This window comes from Podarcis muralis, chromosome 2, assembly GCF_964188315.1.
Source record: "Podarcis muralis chromosome 2, rPodMur119.hap1.1, whole genome shotgun sequence".
In the NCBI taxonomy this organism is placed as follows: domain Eukaryota; kingdom Metazoa; phylum Chordata; class Lepidosauria; order Squamata; family Lacertidae; genus Podarcis; species Podarcis muralis.
This window is the reverse complement of record NC_135656.1, coordinates 99,160,259-99,180,916: the sequence shown is the minus strand read 5'-3', so window position 1 is coordinate 99,180,916 and position 20,658 is coordinate 99,160,259. Positions and strand designations below refer to the sequence as shown.

The 20,658-nt window shown below is 43.6% G+C and overlaps 1 long non-coding RNA gene across 1 annotated transcript; it reads left to right on the top strand.

Moving 5' to 3' along the window:
* Positions 1-242: 242 nt before the first annotated feature.
* Positions 243-19,127, top strand: LOC114591866 (uncharacterized). The gene is made up of 3 exons (XR_003705383.2): positions 243-1,418; positions 6,076-6,186; positions 18,971-19,127. It is a non-coding gene; the product is annotated as an uncharacterized LOC114591866 (long non-coding RNA).
* Positions 19,128-20,658: the final 1,531 nt, after the last annotated feature.

The following is a 20,658-nucleotide window of genomic DNA, read 5'->3' as shown; positions in this document are numbered from 1 at the left end:
CCTGGCATGTAAAGCAGACATAGGAAGACGAGGGTTTGCTGAACCATATTTAAGCACCTGATGTTTTGAGTAGCAGTGATATGGTTTTAACAGGGAAACGGCCTCAGGGTGGGTGGGGGAAGATCCTCAATTCAATATAATTCCTTTTAAAGTAAAGCACAAGCAAATCACATAAATCTAAACAAACAGAGATGGAAATTGAATTTGCAATTTACAACATGAAACGTTTAGTGTAGTTTCTCCTCCAATTAAAACCATAAAATTATTCTCTCTACTGAACATTGGAAACTGCATTATACTGGCTTAGACCAGTGGTCCATCTATGTGGTATACTGAGTGGAAGTGGCTGTTAAGGGTTTCAGACAAGGTACATTCCTAGCCCTGCCTGGAGATGTTTGGGATGGACTCTGGGACCATCTTCTGCATGAAAGGCAGATGTACTATCACTGAGCTATGCTCCTTCCCCAAATAAGGGAGGAATCAGTGAGCCTTCCCTTTTATTTGGCTGTCTTGTTTCACACATTACAGAACATTTGTTACTCTCTTAGTATAAACTGTTTCCTCTCAACTCACCTCATGTATGGGGGTATCTCATATTTGCATTCATTTTTTTAACCTACCATGGCACCACCCTGGCTTGGCAAGGTTCCATCCAATCCTTTCTCTCAGGTCAATTAGAATCTAGGCTTTTGGAGAATACAAATTCCCACTTTGAAAAAAATATTAGGTAGGTCTTTTGGAGAGCCAGTGTGGTGTAGTGGTTAAGAGCAGTAGACTCGTAATCTGGCGAACTGAGTTCGCTTCCCCGCTCCTCCACATGCAGCTGCTGGGTGACCTTGGGCTAGTCACACTTCTCTGAAGTCTCTCAGCCCCACTCACCTCACAGAGTGTTTGTTGTGGGGGAGGAAGGGAAAGGAGATTGTTAGCCACTCTGAGACTCCTTAGGGTAGTGATAAAGTGGGATATCAAATCCAAACTCTTCTTCTTCTTCTTCTTCTTCTTCTTCTTCTTCTAGCTAGTCCGAAGGATACACAGAACACCCATCAAACGTCACATGGGTGATGTTTGGGACAAACTGAAAACTAAGAAAATATCTACCGAAAGAGAATATTTAAATTATTAAACTGGGAGCTTTCCCCCTCACCCGCCCCCGCCTTCCCATCTTTCCACAATGGTTTGCAACAGCTCATCATGGATGTCAAGGTTTCCACAGAAGGAAGAGAGAAGGAAAGTGGGAAATGTATAATGTAAGGGTCTGTATGCAGCCAGCAGGCTCATTTGCATACGGTTCTGTGGAGAGGGAGTTGAGAGGGTGGAATTTTCAACTTGTGTGACAGTTGAAATGACAGTTACAACAGTTTTCCTTAAACTGAGGGCTCAGGGAGTGTGTAAGGGGAGCGTTACCTGAACACCTCAAAGTAAGAATGAAAACTCAGCCTCGCCTCATCACACTTCAATGCTGAAATTCAGGTTCATCCAATAAAATTGGCTCACAGGACTTTGGGGGACAAACAAAGGAAAGTACTTATTCGCACAACTCATAAATGGTTTGTGGAATTCACATCCACATGATGCAGTGACAGTCACAAGCTAGAATGGCTTTAAAGCAGGGGTAGGGAGGTTCAATCACTGAGGTCATAGAGAGACACCCACCTGGTGCTGCCACATGCCTGCAAGATTTTGTGTGGCAGCTACTTGGAAGACGGTATTCAGTGAGATGGAACCTACTTTATGGAACACACTCCCTTCTGATATATGCATGTGCCAACAGTTGATTGTTTTTAGCACATGTTTAAATCGCTTTTGTTCAGGCAAGCCTTTGGGAGTGGCAATGCTTCCTTTTATTCTGATTTTGTAGGTCCTTCAGTTACTTTATATTTATCTTTATGTTATTCTTTGTATTTTGCATTGTATTCCCAGTAGTGCTGAGGAGATTGTTCCATCAGCACAAGCATTTTTGCTTGTCCGACAGAACGATCTTCTGTCTCCTTCTTCCATGTGTCTTATTGGTGGTTCTCCTGACCTCCTGACCTCCTGACAATGACGTGATTGCTTTTAATAAGATGCAGACCACTTGGAAACCCTTTGCATTAGTGGTCTATAAATTACTATCAATCGTTAAAATATATAATAAATAAATAATCTTCATGGGAATACCAGCTGCTGCGGACAAACAGTGGGAGCTCTCTATTGACTTCATATCCTACCAGGCACTTTATGAAATCACCAGGGAAATAGGAAGCTGGGCTTGTTCTGATGCAGCAACGTTCATCTTATGTTCATACACGTAAAAGGTTTTGTATTTGTTTGGCAGGGTGGGTGGGAATTGTTTTGAGTGAGTGACTTAGAGTTTGGTGCAAGTGCTAGAGGTCAGGGCCCACTAGTACACATCCAGTAATGTTGAAGGCCAGACGCAAAGCTTTTAGTGGCTGCGTTGCAGCTGATAGTTGCTTGAATGCTACAATAGGCTGTAAGCGTAGATGCCAACTCAGGCCAAGGCTACTAAATGTGTTTAAAGTAACAAACCCATCTCTATAAAATTCACGCAGACAACCTAGGAAACCCTAGCACAAGCACATGGCAGGAACGTAATGTGGGGTCTACTTAATAATGGAAATTCCAGAGAAAGGGTTCATGTATCTTCCACATCAAATTTTAAATCTATTTCTTTGTTATTCATTGGATAGTTTATCTTAGCTTATTTGAATTAGTTTTTCTTCTGGATTTATGAACTTTCTAGAAAGGATATCTGTATATGTTGATAACGAGTTAATAGTATTTTAAAAAATAATAATGTTGTATCTTACTAGGCTTTTTAGAGGCATTTTTCAAAACAAGACTCGAGGCAACACAGAGAGCATTTAAAACATGCAGAAATTTAAAAGCAAATCAACGGCCTACAACAATTATCATGTAATACTAAAACCACACACCCCTATAAAAATAACCAGAGTCATCAATAGCAACAGTAACCTACTAACAAAATGCTGATCAAAAAATTGCAGCATTCAGTTGCAATAATTTCTGAAGGACTTGGTTGAGTTCAATATGAAAAATATATGCTATGATAGAACCAAACTCCAACACTTTAAAAAGTCCCATTGACTTCACTGGGGGAGTTAATTCCATGCTTCAGTTTTTACCACAGAAATCAATGGGACTGAAATGTGGTGTGTACACAACCAGCACAGTGTCAAGAAGTAGTTCAATGACCAAGTAATCAAACCAAAAATAGCTGAATGGCTAGTTAAACACCTTTTCATATAGTTAGATGGTAATTAGAATTGATTTATGAACAATAGTTCAAACTGCCTAGCCAAACTACTTTTGGTGATGATTGACTACTACAGTTTAATTACTCAGAACAGCAATTACTTTCATTCAGGTGGAAGGGAGCTAATATTTAAATTATTCATAATTTATTATCATACTGAAAACTGTGGTTGAAATCCAGTGTTAGTCATGCTCAGAGAAGATCCAATGAAATCAAGTGACTTAAGTGAGGTCTGCTCTGGGTATATTACCAGATATCACCTTGTATAAGAAGAATACAGGCAAATTTGCAGGTACCAGCAAAGAGTCTTCCATAGAATCACAGAATTGTAGTGTTGGAAGGAACTCCAGGGGTTCATCTAGTCCAGCCCACTTCAATGCAGGAATCTCAACTAGATCATACACAACAGATGACCATCTAACCACTGCTAAAATGCCTCTGATGATGGAGATCCACTGTCTCCCAGGGGAGTCTGGTGAACAGTTCTTATTGCACACCAAGGCACCCGAGCCACAAAGTTCCTAGGAGAACAATAAATCACACTGACATTGAGTATTTTGGTCTATGGGTTCAAATAGGCCACAACTTTATTGGTTACAGATGTGAGCGGTTTGGCTTAGGCATTGGGGTGAAGCCAGGCTATATCTTGACTCCTGCCCGTCTGCAGAGAGTCCACTTAAGGGTAAACCACCGATGGGGGCGCCCTATGACTTACATCAAATAGGGACACCCCAAGGGTCCCCATAGTTCAGGCTTCAGACAGGATTCACACCCCAGATCCCTTTAACAGGATACCCTTACTGAGGAGGGGCAGACGAAGGCCTCCACTGTTGAATAGCTCTTACCATCGGAAAGTTCTCTCTGGTGTTTAATTGAAATCTCCTATCTGTATCTACTAAGAAATAAGTCCCATCAATACTGGCCCAGTTGTGCCCATTTTCCTCCAAGGATGGGATGAGAAATCTCCTAATTTAGCATAGTGGGGAGTACATTTTCTTCATGCTTATCTTCACAGGGTTACTCTCATTCCCATATCCCGAGATATCATACTGAAGATTGGCCCATTGACTGATTGCCTGCCCTGCTCCGTTTGACAATCAGATAATGTTTCCCTTCCTTTCATGCTCTAAAAAAACAAGTCTTTTTCGTGACATATAAGAACATGATTTGGGTAATAAGAAAGAGCCTTCAAAAGCTTTTTGCACATTCCACTTCAGGGCTTCTTTTATTCTGTAACAAGTTTCCATTCTTCAGACACCACATTACCAGCCTCACTTAAACAATCCCATTCTGCATTAACAATTACCGGGCTCTTTGCCTTCGTTAAGAGGAACAGCTAAAAATGAAGGGCAGCTTTCCTGGCTGCCTCCACATGCTCGGTTCCTCGGTGGCTCATTTTGTTACATGGAGGGGCCTCCTGTCTCTGCAGGTACGGTGATTCATAGCTGCTCCCAGAATCTACTCTGAATGGTCTCCATGACACTGCTCATTCTTATCTGCCCCGTCTTGCTGCCCTATGGACTTCTTCTAACTTGACAACAAAATGACAAGTGAAACACCATCATTTGAATTCTCACTCCATTTATCAAAGCCCTATTCAGGTATTTGTTTCTGTCCTGTGGTGATAGGCCAGCTAGCACAATCCCCTCAGCAAAACACCAGCAATGTCCGCCAGGTGATGCAGGATTGACACAATCTGAAAGGAGCTACCTCAACATATGTATAGTTTCATTCATGGGATGGACAGGAATCCTGGCTAAGCAGAATGAGGCAATCAGATGCCAGCTAGGAGCGTGGTCAGTGCAAGTGTGTTGGCAGGAATCTTACATACAATATGTTAGCATTCTGTGCCTTTGCAACAACTGTTGGATGTGTTGGGATACAACTCAGCTTGCGCTGTAGGCTAACATATCTGCATGGGAAGAGTAGACACAGAAGAACCTCCAAACTTCCTAGACTATCCCACTTGTGCTGACCTCTTGCTCTTCCTTCAGTTACAGATAGGTAGCCGTGTTGGTCTGCCATAGTCAAAACAAAAAAATATTCCTTCCAGTAGCACCTTAAAGACCAACTAAGTTAGTTCTTGGTATGAGCTTTCGTGTGCATGCACACTTCTTCAGATACACGGGTTACACACACTTCTTCAGATACACTTCTTCAGATATTCTTCCTTCAGTGTTAGACTGATACTCTCAGGGTTGCTAGCTTCTTTCCTACGTCCTGCTTCTTCATCCTCACCTTGGGAGAGGAAGCATCTTTGTGTGTTTCTCCTGCTGAGATGAAAGAGCAAGTGTGGCTCTTTGCATCTTAGTTACATAGAACTGGGATCTTTCTTATCAAGTATGTGCTTCCTGCAATAAATAAATATGTCTTTTTTCTTTACTAATCTCATTCTGATGGTAAAGTGTGCTCCTCCAACAGGGATTGGGTGTTCTGTTCTGTTCAGGTTCTGAAAGCACCAACAAGAACCTCACACACAAAAAGCAGCACTCTTAAATTCATTTTTTCTACCTTTCAAAGCATATTTCTATACTTTCTCAGAAATGGGGGTTGAGGAAAGATAGACAATGCCTTGAGGAAGAAGAGATGCTGACGAGTGCTTCCAGGGCTCAAGGGGTGAAACTCTTCTCAACAATTAGCCAAACTAGAACGCATCTAGTTTGCACAAGCTATTTAGAGTACAGATCTCAGCCTTACTTGGCATGGAAAAGGAAATGTGTTTTTGTGTGTGTACAGAACCCGCAGAGGTGGGCATGTATCATTTTGCACAGAAGTTAAAGAAAATGCATTTTCTGGCTCAGTTTTGCAGGTGGGAAAAAGGATGTGCAATTTTCCACAGCCTGATCTTATTTGGTGCTATCGCTCCAAAGAGGTATATCCTGGTAGCATCTCCAGGGCAGCTTGCAGCATCCGTAAGCTTTTGTTTAGACAAGTCTTTATAAACATTCTTCACATAACAATGAAAACGTAAAAGAGGCCCAAATGAATGTGTTGCTGTGACTGGTTTGTGGAACAACCTTGCTAATGTGGCAGCTCGTATAAAATATTTATAACCCACAGAGTACCATCTATTACAGCAGGAGAAGGGGGGGAAAGAGAACAGCAACATCAGCCTAGCATCTGCACACTCACTGGTGTCTGGAGAGAGGGGGATATTTTTAAATCAAACAGGGATCTAATGTATGCGACTGTCGGGTGAATTTCTTCCAGGTGGATGCCAGAGGAAGGGTGTCCTGGCAGGCATGGTTCAAATAAGAGAAGTCTCTCTCTCAAAAAAGGGAGAGGCAACAGCAACAAAGACAATCCATGCATTTGTTGGACTACAACACCCATCATCCCTGACTATTGGCCATCCTGACTGCGGCTGGTGGGAATTGTAGTCCTCCAGGAGGATGAGCATCAAGCTGTGATGAGATACAGGAGGCAGGTGGAGGAAGATACATCTCGGAGGAGGCAGCGATAAAATGAGTATCAGTCCTTGAAACATGAAGCTCTGGCTGAGAAATAGGTAAACAGGATAAATTTTAGTTGACTTATGAGTACACAAGCCATAGGCCAGGGCATAATTCAACCCGCTACGCACATTCTCTGTAATAAAACTACCCGATATTTCAAGCTGCCAGCACACAATACACACAGTCTTCAAAGGAGCATATAATCAAGAGTCAATCATATTCTTAAATAATCATAAAACAGACAGCAACGATCAGATATCCAGCAAGCGAGGTCCGTACACAGAAGCAGCCTTCGTCACACAGAGCCACTGTGGGGGCTAGCGATGCTCATCTTTGCCCCATTCAACTGACTGAAGGATAAGGGGGTCAAAAAACAATGTAAGTTGCACAAAGGGATTCAAACCAAGGGAGGTATGATGCTTCAGCCGGTACAAAAGGTCAAACCAGTAGAACCAGTATTCAGAATTGAGTGGAACCAGTGAAAGCAAGCCAACTCATAGGGAGATTAAATGAGAGGAATTGGGGATAGCACAATGTATTAACCGAGGCTCCCTAAACCCTTTAATTTTTCCTGTGTGTGTAATGGGTTGGGTTGGGCTTCTAAGGAGACAATGCCACCCCAAAGGGATATTGTATCCCCTAACTTTAAAGCTCATTTCAGGTAATATAATTGTGAGGCGATGGGAAGTTTATCCCTGTCCTTGTTCATGATATTTCTGCACCTCCACAGACGTTCTAATATTATTAATAATAATAATAATAATAATAATAATAATAATAATAATAATAATATTTATATCCCGCCCTCCCCAACCAAAGCCGGGCTCAGAGCGGTTAACAACAGTTAAATAATACAGCTTTCTAAAATCAATTCATTATAAAATCAGTTCAAATCAAATTAATGGCAACCATTGGGCTAGAGTTCTGTGAGGATTACCAGAGGGGGTCAGGCTGTGCCTTGGCCAAAGGCCTGGTGGAACAGCTCTGTCTTGCAGGCCCTGCAGAAAGGTGTCAAGTCCCGCAGGGCCCTAGTCTCTTGTGACAGAGCGTTCCACCAGATCGGGGCCACAGCCGAAAAAGCCCTGGCTCTGGTTGAGGCCAGCCTAACCACTCTGTGGCCTGGGACCTCCAAGAAGTTTTTGTTTGAACACTGTAAGGTCCTCTGTGGGACATACCAGGAGAGGCGGTCCCGTAGGTACAAGGGTCCTAGGCCGTATAGGGCTTTAAAGATTAAAACCAGCAATCTATAGCAAGAGATTTCTAAAATTCTGAATACAATGCAGCAGCAGTTTTAGAAAAAAGAAAAAAGAAATACCTAAAAATAAAGATGAGCCTTATCTGGAAAGGACCGAAACATTAATTGCAATTATTTCGAGAAATACGGTTGTTTCCACAGTGATACTCACAGCTAATGAGGTGGAGATAAATTAAGCCCCGGCCTGACAGATCTTTTACAGGGAGAGGAACATCTGGCATTCAAGAGCTACACCAATCAGGTCTCAGATTAATCTCTGCAAAGCAGCACGTTTCTCCCTTGCTCACTCTCTCGCTCTCCAGTCATGACTGCTGGTTCAGAAAATAGGTTGTTGAGTGAGCCACTGCAGAAATCTTCCTGTCATGAAGAACTCATTAGTCAGCAATAAAGTGATTTATCAAAGTTTTGGATAGCAGCCACCGGCTTTGCCTGTACAACAGATTCAATTGTGGTGCTTAAAAGCAAAAGCTTTACAAATTGCCATTATAATCTCATAAGTATGCCTCCTCCATAGACAGGTTGCCCCTGGCCACTGAAGTGGACCAAGCAATACAATCCTTCTTGACCTCTATTATGCATTGTCACCCATCCAGATGTGATCCATCAAGCTAAGTATTCATATTTCAAATTCTGATGAAAGGGAGATTGTGCTGGGGGAGTTCCTACAAGGCAAGAGATACTGAATAGCATATTATTACCTTCTCTCGAATGAACAGCATTGCTATTTTTTTTGTTTTGTCAAAGGCCTGTAAAGTATTGAGGAAAGGAACAGAGAAAGCATACAGGGGAAAGCTCAACCACAGGCAAATATTCATTTCATACACATAGAGAGGCTTGTACACAGAGAATATTTGATTTATCCTTTGCTACAGAAACACTGCATACAGCTCTGGTGTCCCATATTCTCCCAAGCTGGCAAGAGATCTGTGTACCTTTAACACATATACATGCATGCATACAAAAAACAAATTACGAAGTGAAGCACATAGCCCATCCTAGGGCCTTGCACATGCAGCAGTTCTTAGGATTGGCAAAGGTGAAGTGCTCCTTTCCTTGGAAGGATGGGTGTTTGATTGACGCATTCATGTCCAACATCTCAGGCAGATGCACAGGATTATTTGTTCCCAAAATGTCAGATCCCCACAGGTCCCAAACCTTGAAATCCAGAAGCCCTGCATTTGGTTGGTAGCAATCTCCCATAAAAGGGAGCTACTGGTGCCTTATGCCTCTTAAGTTCTCCTCTTGCGCACCTGCAAGGCATCTAGCCAGGAGAAAGTACTGCCACCTGCTACATGATGTGGCCCAGGCTGATTGAGCTGTTTCGTCATGACTAGTGGGTTTTCAGGTTTCTACGGAAACTTGCTTTGCTCTTAAATCTGAACAATTCTTACTTCTTTGTTTAAGGGCTTCTTTAGTTAAAAGCACGCTGTGTGCAACTGCCATCTATGCCAATTTACTTCCCCCACCTATTTGGCTGCCTGCTACAGCTCTGCACTGCTGTAGGTTCTGTTTTCTTCATTACACCTTGATAGACACCTCTTGTATCTGAACCTTTAGTCTGATAGGATCAGGGCATTAAGAACTTGCAGGTGCACCAACCTTGGTACCTCATCAATGGAGAAGGTAAAAGATAAAGGGACCCCTGACCATTAGGTCCAGTCATGGCCGACTCTGGGGTTGTGGTGCTCATCTCGCTTTGTTGGCCGAGGGAGCCTGCGTACAGCTTCTGGGTCATGTGGCCAGCATGACTAAGCCGCTTCTGGCAAACCAGAGCAGCGCACGGAAATGCCGTTTACCTTCCCGCCGGAGCAGTACCTATTTATCTACTTGCACTTTGACATGCTTTCGAACTGCTAGGTTGGCAGGAGCAGGGACCGAGCAACGGGAAATCACCCCGTTGCGGGGATTCGAACCGCCGACCTTCTGATTGGCAAGCCCTAGGCTCTGTGGTTTAACCCACAGCACCAGCTGTGTCCCAAGTGGGTGGCGCATCTCCATTTCATCAATGGAGAAAGTGGAGAGCATTTCCAAAAGCTAGCCAATGCACTTCCAGAGAGTTCCACAGTAGGCACAACCTGTATGACCTTGAAGGACTTTGCCCATGGTCCACCTCACACAGCAGAGTGCCCCTCATGCTTGCCTTTCCTCTGACCCCCAGGTGAGAAGACAGGAGGGTGGAATGAAATGTCAGAGATGAGCCTCCAAACACATAAATGCTCAAGAGAACCTGAAATTAGTTAGAAACCATCTCACCCATCCCAATTGTTTAATGTCAAAGGCTTCAGAGGCATAGATTCAATCAACAAGGAAGAGGAAGCCAAGGAGTAAATGAATTAGAAGTCACACCTTGCCTGCCATTTTTCTTCCTGGGGTGAGACATATCATAAAACATTTACAGTTTCTTTGGTGCTAGCAATCAATGTAAAGTGCCATTTGTATACAGCTCACATCTTCCCAAACTAGGGGAAGCCCTGAAAAACCTTCCTAATGTCAAGCAGTAATTGCATTTTTATAACATTAATCACCTTTTATCATTACTTTTCAATTTGTTGAGTCAAATGCCACATTTGCTAGCATTAGGCTTCTGTACTGCCTCTGCATTAATTACACAGACAGATTGAATTTGTTACCATGTTGTTAAGACCCGGCACATAAATAAAAATAAGTGGACTTCCTTTCTCAAGGTTCTAATAATAGGTTAGGCCAAGACTCCGATTAGTACTTGTCACATCATCCGAAGAGTACGATGAAAGCTTCTGGGGCAATGGGGGGAAATGGACTGTGAATTCAGAAATTATCTCTGCCACCTGAGGCAGTTCCTGGTGCACTTGAAAGACAAGGGTGGGGCAGTCATTACTATAGCAGGGCATCTTGCTGCTTTAGCTCTTTGGTTCCAGGCTTCTGGGGTGAAGAGCTTCACTGGTGACTTCTGTGTTAAGAAGATGTTAGAAGGTTGGGACAAGGCGTTCCTGCCTATCCCTGACAAATGCAGACCTATCACACCCGATGTCTTAATGCTGCTTCTGCCTCAATTCTAGTTCCTTTGTTCTCCTTTCGCAGTTGTTTTCTGCTGTTGCTTTGGTAGCATTTTATGGGCCATTCTGGACTAGGCATGTTGCTGGATGCTATCAGAGTCATATTGTATGGACACTCCATCTTGTTCTGGGTATACAGAACAGCTGCTTCACTGGCCATTGGGATGCAGGGATACCTTTCGGCCCAGGCTACTTGTCAGTGGGTGACAAGGCAGGGGTTGCACAGGGAGGGACTGTTGCTCACCTTTCATTGCCTGGAGGCAACCTTGCCTCACAATTTCATCATTGACTTGGGTGAGACTGATTTCATCCAACAGACAGGATTCAAGATCCTTGCCAGCATGTTGAATCCGGACACAGGATCCAGGTACGTTATTGGTTTCATTGGTGCTCTTGGAGTGACATGTATGGAAAGTGGTTGACCATCCCACCAGGGTGGATAGGGGCTACCCCCCTCCCCCCAAAAAAAAGCCTGGTTAAAGGCTTTATTTTGTCTCATGGGGAGCATACATTCCACACAGGACAATCCATTCCAAGTTTCCCCACTTTTACTGGGATGGTGGGTGTCTACTTCTCTGTTAAGGGTTGCGGCCTCTTCTTAGAGAACTCTTTTTGAGCAATTGTTTGTTTTGGGAAGGGGAAAAACACACACATACAAAACAAGAATTTGCATTATTATACAATCGCTCATTGAATTTCTAAACAAAAGACTTCCAATTCTTTTTTCGCCCTTTCGTTTGCTGTCTTAATCTTTTCTTTTTTATCTTTATGTATGTACAGTGGTACCTTGGGTTAAGAACTTAATTCATTCTGCAGGTCTGTTTTTAACCTGAAACTGTTCTTAACCTGAGGTACTACTTTAGCTAATGGGGCCTTGCGCAGCCACCACATGATTTCTGTTCTCATCCTGAAACAAAGTTCTTAACCCGAGGTACTATTTCAGGGTTAGCAGAGTCTGTAACCTGAAGCGTCTGTAACCTGAAGCGTCTGTAACCCGAGGTACCACTGTATGTATATGTATTTGTATTTTAATTCAATAAAGATGTTTTGGGAAGGAGGTGAACTAGCTGGAACTGTTTGCCTCCTGTGGCTGTTAGTCCAGGTGGGGAAAACAAGTTAGGAGCTGGCAGGATAGTCACCTGAGGCAGGGGCGGGGGTTACTGGGCGAGCATTTAAATTTGTCATGCACACTGACCCAATGGGGCCACAGTGTGCTTGTCAAGTTCTTATGCCCAAGGTGCTCAGAGCAAGTAGGAGGGATTCCTCCCAATCCTTTTTTTCGGAGTCCACTGGCAATGCCAATAAACACGCCCAGGAGTATGGAGGGACTTTATCCCTCCAGTAATAGAGAGTCTCCCTGCCCAGTCTATGTTTTGATCTGGTTAATCAGGTTACATGTTTTGTAGATTCTCTGAGCTGATATATTTTTAACAAACTATTTTCCAAAGTTGGTGTCCTAAGCCTTCTTTAAGAGTGTGATGGCAATATAAGCGTACAATAGAGTTGCAGCTATGTGAGAACACACCAGGGGATTTGTAATAATACGAAGAGATAGAACTCTTCATGATCCCAATATTTTCAACTAATTTATAGCATTCTCAGTCTTCTAAAAAAAATAACATTATATAATTGTCTAATATTAAATATGAAATGTCTGACAAAGGTTTACTAGGGAAGTTTATTATCTGGAATTCATAAGAGATTGCTGAAGTCTAAAAAGCACATGGATCGTAATTTTGAAATAAGATGGGAAAGTGTCTTGGGAACTCAATTATCTGAAGAAAAATGAGAAAATAACTGCTTCAGCTGTGTTTATGTGTGTAAATGTTTAAAGTTTATATTTCAGAGACATTTCACACCTCAAAAGATAAGAAAAGTTAGGACCAAAAAAAAAGAGAATTGTAGGATATATGGCACTGATAAAGCTGATTTCATGCATATTTTCTGGGATTATCCCAAACTCAAAGTTTATTAGAAAAATATTTTAGTACTATGGGCTGAGCCACTGATTGCTCCACTCACTAACCCTCTATTCCCTGACATTAATGCCCTGGAGCTCCACACAAAACTCTGATGTTGTTTAAAACATATTTTTTCTCCCTCTCCCATGTCCTTTCCTTTCTTGCTGTACTCAAACCTCTGTTTCTTCCATTCGTCATCTGCCACATGTGAGAAAAATAAAGGATGTGGGTCCCTCAAATATTCTCTAGTACTTTACTCAAACTTCTGCTGTGGTTTAAACCTACAAACCTACAATTTTCCTCTCAGTTGCCTCCATCCCTGCTTCACTCAAACTTCTGTCATCGTTTTAAACTACCACTTTTCCCCTCTCAGTGTTTCCCTCCCCCTGCCTTCACACACCCATGGCATGGCCACTGCTCTCGTGCAACCTGCCTACTCTTGTACTCCCCTCCACTACCCTGCCTTTGTGTAATTCTAGGATTGTTATGGGGTGGCGCTGTGGGTTAAACCACAGAGCCTAGAACTTGCAGATCAGAAGGTCGGCGGTTCGAATCCCCGCAACGGTCCCAGCTCCTGCCAACCTAGCATTTTGAAAGCACGTCAAAGTGCAAGTAGATAAATAGGTACCACTCCAGCAGGAAGGTAAACGGTGTTTCTGTGCGCTGCTCTGGTTCGCCAGAAGTGGCTTAGTCATGCTGGCCACATGACCCGGAAGCTGTACGCCGGCTCCCTCAGCCAATAAAGCGAGATGAGCGCCACAACCCCAGAGTCAGTCACAACTGGACCTAATGGTCAGGGGTCCCTTTACCTTTACCTTTACCTTTAGGATTGTTACGAGGTACTACAAATTCTTAAATGGGGGCTGCACAGTGACAGCCTTACATTTTAATGTACATTGAAAGAAATTATGTGATGTTGTTGTTTTTTAAAAAACACCATGGAAAATTCCAAATACAGTGGGACCTCCAATTGTGAATGGGATCCATTCCAGAGGTCTGGCCAGATCCCAAGGTTTTCGCAACCCAGGGATCACTGTTATACGCATGTGCGCAGTGGTAGACCGCTTCGGCGCATACGTGCGTGGCAAAACCCGGTCAAATACTTCCAGGTTTGCCACTTTCGCAACCTGAAGTTTACGTAACCCAAAGGTTGCGTAACCCGAGGTGCTATTGTATGCCACAAAGGGAGGGGGGAATCTAATTATAAGAAATCCTTCATAGATCAAAGTAGCAGCTTCCATTTTCAGGTGTCTTAGTCTAATCCGGTATCTAATACAAGGTTCGCCAATGTGATGACCTCCAGATGTTGTCATGGTCAATAGTCATAGATGATGGGACTTGTAGTCCCAGAAACATCTGGAGAACAGCACGTTGACTAAAAAGAGAGAGAACCTGCTGTCTTTGAAAGGTTCACTTGAGCTAAGTTTTCAGTCCCAAAGATGTTTGAAATAGCTCAGTTTGTGCATTAGCATAACATTCCAGGTTTTTTTCTCTTCCAGATTTCTAATGTTGGCAACTGATCCTGTTTACAGTATTTAGCCATCTGTATTCTCCCCACAACTGGCAGTGTTATCAAACATCTATCCTCAGTTTCAGCATAGCAATTCACATATCCTAATAATATAGTTATGGGGTCACTAAAAGGTAATCCATGTGCACAACAGCACACTGAGTCACTCTCCCTTGCACCTCCCAATTCTTTATTTTTTAAAAATTGATTTTTTGTTTGGAGGGGGTGTTGCCCAGTTTTATTTTTGTTTGTATCATGTTTATTTTGGGGTGCATACAGGAGTTTGGGCTGGGGGGGTTCTAAGCATCACCATTTTTTCCTCTGTGAAATGGGTATTTTTTGGTACCCGTGACAGTTCCTTGGCTTTCCAAATGTGGCCCTGGGCCCAGAAAGGCTAGGGATACCTGCTATGCTTAAGGACATTACAGAAATTTCATATTTTGCAATATTCTCATGCAAAACAAAATATTCTGCTATTTTTGTGCCATCTTATACTCTGGCCAAAAATGTTCCATGTTTTAGAATTACTGTGTTAACTTGGCTCCAATGTGTTTTAAAATTATAATAAGATTATTTATTTAAGGGAGCCAACTGGGCTCTGTTCTAGGTTGCTCCCTATGCAGAGAAGCACAGATGACATTCATGACTAGGGCAGGAAAAAACCAAAGCTTTAGACTCTAAAGCTGAGAGTGTCATTTTTATAGTAGTTTTCAAATGCTCCAGATTCTGATTTCCGCCACTCCCTGTGATTTTCTCTCTGTGTCTTTCTGTCTCTCTCTCTGCAGCTGCAACATATTTGCAAGGCGTTTTATCCCATATATTACCAAATAGTGTATGAGAGACGGAGCTGTTCAGAACGTGACATGCGGGGGAAGCAAAGGGTGCTGGGCAGTGATATAAAGGGCATCATTGTTACAGGGCTCCAAAACGTAACCAAGTATATTCTGTAAGCTACAGTCCTCCCCTGGACGTCGCAGTCAGGAGCTGCATACATAATTAACATCACCGAAAGGACAGGGCTGGTTTGCGTTCGCAAACCACACATGGATTTCAGCACTGAATAACGTTTCCAGAAAGTGATGCAAAACACAGCACCACACGAAGCACAAAATAGGGCAAGCAAGGAATTCGGCAGCAGCTGAGGACAAATTATGCAGGCGGCTGGGTATTCAGCCAAAGGGGCGAGGAAACGTTATCGACCGGGTATGTAGAGTTTCTGGCCAAGGTGGGAATCAAAGTGGTGACAGGGAGCCGAGAAAGGAAGAGGTAATTTAGCACTATTTTCCGCCTCTTCCTTCCCTCCATTTCTTGTGGAGAGAAACCAGCCATGCCAATAGGAAGGAACGCTGCAAAACACTGACAGGACTGGCAGTTCCCCGGGGAAACTGGGTTTGAACAGGACACGTAAATATTGGTTTGCCCATGGGAAAATAGAAACCTATGGCAGATACAGTTTTGTGCAATGAGGCTGATGGGAATCGTAGTCTATATTGCTGTCTGGAAAATTTGAAGGGTCCCAGCTTAGGGAAAGGTGACCTGCACCCTTATTTGACTCTCAAAAAATATGAGGTAGGGCAACAATAAACACTATATTTCTTATTTCCAGCAGAAAAGCAAACAAAACCCAAAGACCTGTAATATATGAAAAAGCAGTATTGCTTTACGTTCCTATCGGAACTGCCATTTCCATGTGTATTTCCCACTTAGCACGTATAGCCACTTCAGCTCATGAGAAAATCATTTCCTTTTTTATTTAAGCATTCGGGCAAAGCATGCCTCATATCTGTCTTTGGCCCAACATCCTTCCGTGACATGGAATGACAGCCGTTGCTCTTGCAGCTGACAATGGAATCAAGCAAATGCCAGCCTGTCGTAGTTCAATTCACAGTGGACAGATGGTTTATATATGAATAAAATGAAACCCCAAAGAGGGCTGAGTAGACTGTCAAAAGTCCACATGGAGAAGGACGGCTAAAGAGTTTGACATGAACTTGAGGAACCTATCATTAAGTCATGCTTCTCCCATGGACTCATTTAACCCCAATCCAGCAAGGGAGGCACATTTGCAAAAACAGGTTTCCATGCGTGCAGCTGATTTGACTCTACCTGCAGACTGTACTGCAATGGTCACCAAGGCTCCCCTGATCTGACTGGAGGTTGTTTTTTCTCATTTGGATAAGGATATCCATCCTATCCACACCCGCTAGCAGATGTGCATGGCTCGAGTTATCGTGTGGCCTCGGGCAAGTCACATTTCCTCAGGTCACCATCTGTGACATTGACAGCTACTGCAAGGCTGTTGGGAGGAAGAAGACTCTGCAAACGTTTTTCAAATCAAAATGCTTCACTTAAGAAATAAAGCAGTCAACTAACAGCCTGGCTACATATTGCAGTGTGCAATGCTGGGAGCAGGGGGGGGGGCACTTTCACCCCCAAACAAGGTGGGATTGTCGTCAAAATGGAGACCCATCTGACCAAGAGCTGGTTTGTATAAAACAAGGAGGTGGTGTTAGTGCATCTTTGAAATCCTTTCATTTGGCTACTCTCAGTGGTGACACTGACGCATTGAATTGTGCCTCAGGCTCTTCACTTACTCCACATGGTGTTTGCTACCATGTGGGAAGCTAGGCCTCCACAACAATTGCGGGCCAAATCAATATATGGTTTCCATAGAGGCTGCTGAAATTTGCTTTGATGAGACATCAAAGTGATGTTGAAAGTCATTTTTTTAATATCATCCAGTCTAATCAGATAGAGACTCTTCATGCTAGGACGACATCATCCTAGCAAGATTCTCCATGCTGATAGCTATTAGGTTTAACTGAGAGAAAGGTACCTTTCAGACATTTCAGTCATGGAGTTACTTCATGGGATTCCTCTCCCACTCCAAGCCTCCAGGAAAGGTTGAAAGGAAATAGTGTCCCTATTTTAGCTAGAACAACAACAACAACAACAACCTTGCACTCTCTCCTGCTGCTCTGCAACGTAGACTGCATAACACCTTTCTTGGAAGTCCCACCTACCTTGGGGTGTGAATGAGAGGAGCAAAACAATTTGTTTTTGATCCTAGACAAACAGACAGACTTGAGAAAGCAGCTTTGCTTGTTCAGATGGTGATAAACATTGGGCTATTGTATTGGTTTTATGGCCAGCGCTGTCTTTGATGCAGAGTAACTTGGAGACAATGTACTGAAAGGAATATTTTCTTTCATCTTTTAACATCCAATGGCAATCCCAAGAAGTTAATTGCAATGGGAAAATGTCATGCAAAGGTAAAATGAAATAATGCTTCCTGATCCTGAGTAATTTATTTGACCTGCTCAGTTGCCTGCTGTCTCCTGGCAGGTTGTTGCTCCTATGGTAATATGATCTTCAAGCTTGTGGACTTCATCACTCTAGGGAACAAAATGTTAGACTAGATAGACCTTTGCTTTTCCAATCTGAGCTGGAAAGTGTGTGGTAATCTCTGGGGCTGGTGCCACTACAGAGATTTCATCTATTTGTCCTTTCAGTGACCAAACTGCTGGTGCAAGGAAAAATATAGAAAGGAGAATTCCTGGATGCCAAGGTCCAATATAGGCTGCTAGACCTTTAAAATATGCCCTTGTGAGTGCCAAAACGTCCCTCCAAGATAGAAAAAGACCATGCATTTGGTAATTTAAAAAATGGTTTACTTACCAACTCTCCAAAGGTCAGATTCATGTGCTTTTCCATACAGCATTCAGAAAAAGCTGCACAGGAAGTAAAGCTTAGTTTAGTTCCAAAGTGGAGAAAATTCCTAAATTACGGGTATAGAAACCCAAGAGTGGCTTGTGAGAGCCATGCAGCTAAGTTGAAGGAATCAGCTTAGCCTCTTCACATGCTGAGTTCATCAGGGAGACTGGAAGAACAAAGGCTTGATAAACCTAGTTCCTGCTAAGGTGAGCTAAGCGTGGCAGGACAGCTTACTCTGTGGTCTTAACCCCTTCATGCATTAATTAAGTCTTGAGTCAGATCTGCACCCTACATTAAAAGCATTGTTGTACTACTATAACAGTCTTGGCTTTCCACCAAAGTATCCTGAAAACTGTAGTTTGTTAAGGGTGCTGAGAGTTGTTAGGAGACCCCTATTCCCCTCCCAGAGCTACAACTCTCAGAGTGGTTTAACAATCAGTCCCATCCCACACACCTAGGTGACCTGCATCTTCCTGGTAATTGGCATTCAGTCACCAGACCTGAGGTTACCTACTGATGATGTAGCTGAACACACACACACACACACACACACACACACACACACACACACACACCAATTCATGCTGCAAAAGCATACAAATTCTTTTAATTTAGGATCAGCTTTCCAAATATAAATTAACAACTGTATTCACAGTATGTCATCCAACTAATTCAGCTACTTGAAGAAGCCTGTTAGATCTCTCGGTGCACCGAGCAGCCTCTTCCTCTGATCCATTTTTCCTTTTCTTCTCCTTTTTAAATTTAGGGTGAAACAAGATTGTTCCAAGAGTCCAGCACAGCAGGTAAACTTGCTTTATGTTGCCTGTATGCTTCCCTGCAGCCAAGCGCATTTGCACATCAACAGTATTGCTTTGCAGCAGGGCTACCCAGTGACATTATCTTCAAAAGTACTTCAAGGCCAGTGGAACGCTGCAGGGAGCTCTGCTTTTTTAAAAAAGAAAAAAAAGCGAAAGCAGGAATAAAGGAAACCTCACAAAACTTATTTATGAATTTCCTTGGCAATGTTGATTCTTTTACCAGCCCTAGCAATAGTGATTAGGGCGGGAGTTAGCAGAGATTCGGGACTGCATCAACTCAATTTGCCTGGTCACCTTGCTGCGCATCAGAACATTTCAGCATCCTTGGTGTGCTTTGGGAAATGTTTGACCGCTGCGGAGGGCACTGAAATCTAAGGCTATGATCTGGTTTCTGTCCCTTCTCCTTACACACTGTATTTTTCAGCTGCAGGTTTTCAGCTGTCAAAGAATCTGACATCCCAGTTTTCAGAGCTCCACTGTGAGAGCAGTCTTGGGTGAGCCAGGAGCTGGGAACCAGGGGCTGTGGGGCAGAGCAGTATTCAGGACCCAGGAGTAAGTCAGAACCCAAGGAGAAAGCAGAAGGGAGGCAGGAGTTGGAACCAAAAGAACGAAGGAGACAGGAGAAGGAGCAAGTCCAATTTCAGGACTGAAGAACAACCAAGGACATGGGAACATGGCGGAGCTCAGGCACTGCCCATACTCCTTTCTGTCTGGAAGGGTGGAAGGGTGGAGGCAGTCCAGGGCCTGAGGCACTTCACCACAAAGCAGCCAGCTGCATTCCATGGGGCAGCTGCACACAGATCCCAGCAGCTCCTACAGTACCACATTGGCCCAAATATAAGCCGCAATTCCCCCCCCCCAAATTCCGACAGTGAAAAGTTAAAGTGCGGCTTATATTTGCGACCTTACAAAAATTACCCAGTATGCAGCCAGGAGCATGGGGCAAACAGCGCCTGCCCCACGTGTAGTCGCCCGTCCTCTCTCCCAAGGCCGGGAAGGGAGAAAGCGAGGAAGGGAGTGGCTTATATTCGGGTATTGTCTTTCTCTCTCTCTCCCCCCCCCCCCTTGACTTTTAAATATGCGTCTTATATTTGGGTGAGGCTTATATTCGGGCCAATGCAGTATATTGTTGCAACGGTGGCACACCAGCCCCCAACCTCTGCCAAATTCCAGGAAGTTCCACGCGCTCACCCAGGTCATGTTTCCATTGTGAACCAAGATGGGGCAGAGACTTTAGTGACTTTATGTGCATATGTACAACCTGAGTGTAAGTGGAGGGAGTTGCAGATATTGCAGCATTGTCATCTCAAAAGTGACAATTCCCTGCTTCCCTCATGGAATCAGCCAGCTTGCATCTAGAACAGCTAGCCATGCTCCCTAGTCTCTGGCTCGCAGTCTCTCCAGCCAGCAGATAAGGTGGTTCTGGCCCTCCAGCCCCTGCATGGCGTTCTAATCTGTCCAGCAGCTCATGGAGGATTCACCTTTGTTCTCCCTTCTTCTTCTCAGCAACTCCTTCCCATCATCTTGGCAACCTCTGTTTTAGACTCACACACCTTCTTTGATGTTTGGATGCCTGGCCGGTGTTTCATAATGGCCTACATCCAACCAGCGTGGCCTGGCCTAGTCTACAGCTGCA